Raw genomic sequence first — 5,219 nt, 5'->3', positions numbered from 1 at the left:
GTCCTTGGTGTCAGTTACCCATGCAACAGACAGAGACTCGGATAATCGAGATTGAAATGTATAAAACAAACCACTAATCATATTTATATTTTACAAGTATTTAAAAAATTTTGGCATTTATATAGGAGTTTGAAATAAATTGTTAATAATGTGTATGCAATAGCTTCAATTTTCCAACAGAGGAGGGATAGTATGTGCAGTATGCTGCATATTCGTTTTTTATAAAATGTGTTATATCGTTTTCCTATAACTATATGTTCCATAATTAGAAAATATATGTAACCAATTAACTAATCTATTTTTATATTTTAATAAAACAAGCTTAAACTTTTATTTTTCAAAAAAAAATTTAATTGAAAGGTTCTATTCAGTTGCTATATCATGCTGTCATGAAGCACACCACATTTATAGTTGAAGCTTTGTCCTGAAGCTTCAAGTATATGTTAAATTAGTGTTTTGTTCTCAGTGAGAACTAACTTAAAAGACCAACACACAATAATAAGCTTTATCTAATCACTTGATGGTATTAATATTTGCCCATTATTGAAACAATTCTCAATCAGAAATAGTCATAAGAAAAACACTGTACAGTAGTTTAAATGTTCAGCAATACTCAAAGCACTGCCACCCAGGTGCAAGTTTTTGTCTGCTCTTTGGTTAGATGAGTGTTTTGCTGTTTGTAAAAGAGAAAATAAAAGGAGCTTTTTTAGAGTTTCAAAACTGATCGAGAAAAACGGAAGAGTGGACTCTAAAATTGGTATATGCTGAGAAAAGAATCTAAAAGAAATATTTTTTTAGCAATTTTATAAAATTTTTTGAAAGCAGTTTTATTTAATGAAATTTGTTTTTAAATACTATTTAAAATATTATTAAATAGTTAAGATCAAAACAGTATTATTGTAACAGAAATTGTACCATCTTATCTTTGCCAAAATGTCCAAACTCTGTAGTTCAATATCAAATCAAATTGCTATTCTTTACCATAGTGAGAATAACTCACTTTTTCTAACATTGCATTTATGATAATTGTCATGCAGCTGAAAAATAAACTGCTTGAAGCTTCCAAATATTATATTTAATAACAATTTGAACTAAAATATCTTTTCATAAGTTCTTATTATTAATTCTCTGTTTATGTTTCACAGTTCGCCCTTTAGGATTTCCAACCTTAATACCGAGTTCAATATCTTAGCATAAAACATAACTGAATTTCATTCATTTTTTTAATTACTCTGAAAATTACTTTTAATAACTTTTTTAATGATAAAATATATGCTGTGGAATATGGGAAACTATGTATGGGACCAATTCTAATCTTTTAAGTATGCTATGAAATGTTAAGCTGAAGTATTAAATCTCAATATGAAAGGCAACTTCACAGTTTGGAAATTTTTAATGGGAGAATCTTATGCATAAATTTATGGCATCACCATTATGCATTGAGGATAAAAGAACAACACATTTGTTTTTTTTTTCGGTACGTAAGAAACCAGTGTCAAATTTTTTTGGAATCCAAATAATGTTGAATATGGTTCTCGTTTTTTTCCAGAAATGAATTCCTTTGGAAGCTCTCTTTTATTTTTTCGGACTGTTCCCACAAGTGTAATTTTTTTCATCAAGAGGTCTTTTGCTAAATCATAACTTGTGCACCAATTGTCAACAGTTAGGTTGCGTCCTGAATTGAAAATAGGTTCTAGTAATCTCTTTACAATTTTGTCTGGACCATTTTCAACGTTATATGGTCCTGCTGGTTGAGTTCCTGCATAAATCTCTAGGTTCCACGTATAAAATGTTCTCGCATCTACCAAAGCAAAAATTTTTATTCCATACTTGGCTGGTTTATTTGGCATGTATTGTCGAAATGAACACCTTCCTCTGAACGGTTCTAATTTTTCGTCGATTGTCACGTATTCTCCAAGAGTTTGAACTTTTTGACAATTTGCGACGAACATTTCAAAAATATTTCAGAACTTTTTCCGCACTTTGTAAAGACATGGGTTCAGTACATACACATATGTTGGATACGAGTGATAAAGTTAGTGATTTTTGTAGAAAATTGGAATTGTAGAATAGAAATTTAAAGCAATGAAATCTAACAATGTTTGCAAATGTGGATGATTGTACTAAAACTTACAAGGCCAAAGAAGAACATGTAAAAGCTTTTTGTGTAACCACTGAAAATCATTTAGCCATGCTGGCAAAGAATTTTAAAAAGTATTTTCTTGCTGACGACAAACTGATAGCAAGTTACGAGTGAGTTAGGGCTCCATTTCATAAGACTCCTGAAGGACTTTCAATTGATGAGGAAGAAAAATTCATAGACTTCACGACAAGTGGTGAAATTGAAAGATTATTTAGTAATAAATCACTATTTGAATTTTGGGCAGGATTAGAGGATGATTTTTCTGCACTAAACACAAGGGCATTTCGCATTCTATTACCATTTTCAACATCCTATCTTTGTGAAACTGGATTTTCTGCTGTGGCTTCTTTAAAGACAAAATATAGATCTCGGCAGAACTGAGAGTGGCTATTTCTAATATTAAGATTTCCTTCGAAAAACTTTGTTCTGCAAGACAGGCCCCAGGAAGTCAATAAAATTATTAAATTTGCTTTAATTTAGTATGTTTTGATTAAGTAAGTTGTTTTACTTTAATAAGTTATTAAATATGTCGAAATGTGTTTTGTTTTCTATGTGTAAGGGTGCTTTCCTTTCAGTCAGTTAATCAATTTTTTTTCATAATGTTTTCCCTTGGGTATTCTCGCCCCCTCCCCTCTAGTGTGCTCGTGCCGCCCTAGGGGTGCGTGCCCCACAGGTTCAGAATGGCTGCATTAAGAATCTTAGACTGCTACCAGGTCTCAGGGTTGCGTGGCCTGGTGGGTAGAGTGACAACTCGATTAACTCTCATTTTGGGTGGTCTTAAGATCGAATCTAGAAGCCGACGATTAATTTTGCATTTTTTTTCATTAAATTTTTTTTTAAATTTTTATCTGTACTTATTCTATATTTATTAAGAAATCGACCAACTTTCATACTTAATAAAATAAAACTTGACTTTAATGTATCTATAAATTTAATAGAAATTTTGACTGTCGATGTCTTGCATATACGCAGTGATCATCCGTATGCTTAGCATTGGGCATTTCCAAACAGATTTCCATCACATTTGAAAGTTCGTTAATGGCATTAAGAATCTTTGTCTGCTCCCATGACTCAGGGATACGTGGCCTGGTGGTTAGAGTGACATCTTGATTGACGCTTATTTTCTGTTGTCTTAAGATCGAGTCTGGAAGCCGACGATGAATTTTTCATTTTTTAAATTTTTTTAAAATTCCTTATCTGTACGTATTCTATATTTATTATGAAATCGACCAATTTTCATACTTCCTAAAATAAAGCTTGACTGCTGCCATGATTGAGGGATGCGTGGCGTATTGGTAAAAGTGATACCTTGTTTGCCGTTTATTTTGGATTATCTTATGTTCGAGTCTGGAAGCCGACGATTAATTTAAAATTTTTTTTATTTTTAAATTTTTTTAAAAATTTTTATTTGTACTTATTCTATAGTTATTATCAAATCGACCAATTTTCATACTTCCTAAAATAAAATTTGATTTTAATGTATCTATAAATTTAATAGAAATTTTGACTGTCGATCTCTTTCACATACGCAGTGATCATCCGTATGGTTAGCATTGGGCATTTCGAAACAGATTTCAATCACATTTGAAAGTTGGTAAATGGCATTAAGAATCTTAGACTGCTGCCATGGTTCACGAATACGTGGCCTTGTGGTTAAAGTGACACCTTGACTGGTGCTTGTTTTGGGTTGTCTTATGTTCGAGTCTGGAAGCAAACGAAAAATTTTGCATTTTTTTCAGTTTTTAAATTTTTTAAAAAAAATTTCTGTACTTATTCTATATTTATTAAGAAATCGACCAACTTTCATACTTAATAAAATAAAACTTGACTTTAATGTATCTATAAATTTAATAGAAATTTTGACTGTCGATCTCTTTCACATACGCAGTGATCATCCGTATGGTTAGCATTGGGCATTTCGAAACAGATTTCAATCACATTTGAAAGGTGGTTAATGGCATTAAGAATCAGACTGCTGCCATGAGTCAGGGATGGGTGGCCTGGTGGTTAGAGTGTTGCATTTATTGACGTTTATTTTGGGTTGTCTTAAGATCGAGTCTGGAAACCTACGATTAATTTTGCATTTTTTTCATTTTTAAAACTTTTTTAAAATTTTTATCTGTAGGTATTCTATAGTTATTATGAAATCGACCAATTTTCATGCTTCCTAAAATAAAACTTGACTTTAATGTATCTATAAATTTAATAGAAATTTTGACTCTCGATGTCTTGCACATTCGCTGTGATCATCCGTATAACCTGTTTAGATATGAAATTTAGAATAAAACTTTCGAACACATGAGCCACCAAAAAAAAAAAAAATCTATATTTGTATTATTTTTAGAGTGCTGTGTAGCTTTATCATATTATTATTATGCGTCAATATAATGTTGTCTGAATACCTTGACAGCGTATACTACTGGTTTCATGTTCAAAAGATATACAACATGTGAGTGTAATATTGATCGAGCATCTACCAGGAAGAAGTTCAGAGTCATAGAGCTGAGACAGCTTTATGGTTAGAGTAATCCAAGACTTCAGCAAATAAGAAAACGTCTGCTAACGTTTCGCTTTTTACTGTTCGATAATCCATAAGGATTAAGCAAATATACTTTTGAATCCCTGATTCGAAAGAATATAAATTAAATCATAAAAACAAAGATAGACATTTATTAATAGAATGCTTTACAACTCAATAAGAACTTTTAATAGCAGATGTCAGGTTCACAGCTCTTAAAACAAATTTATTAATACAGTGAATCGTAATGTTAGCAGTGCTATCTGCGCGAGTTCGCAAATTGTACAGACTAAGTCTATGGCAAAGGGTACCGACCAATCAGAGCACGTCGGTATGGACGCGTGCTATCTGTTGCGTGAATTCAACAGTGACGTCACAATTCAACATAAGACAACGCACCGGTCAGAAGTTTGATAGCAGGTATTAATTACATTTGTCATGTAACTATGATATTCTCTGATTTAACTCTATTCATAATATTCAATCAGCAATAAATTCGTCAATTTTTTTAATGAAAAATTAACTTGAATCAATCCTCTAGCTCAGTAAACAACTCTT

The sequence above is a fragment of the Argiope bruennichi genome, chromosome 9 (assembly GCF_947563725.1).
Source record: "Argiope bruennichi chromosome 9, qqArgBrue1.1, whole genome shotgun sequence".
NCBI classification, from domain to species: Eukaryota; Metazoa; Arthropoda; class Arachnida; order Araneae; family Araneidae; genus Argiope; species Argiope bruennichi.
This window is presented reverse-complemented; position numbering follows the sequence as displayed.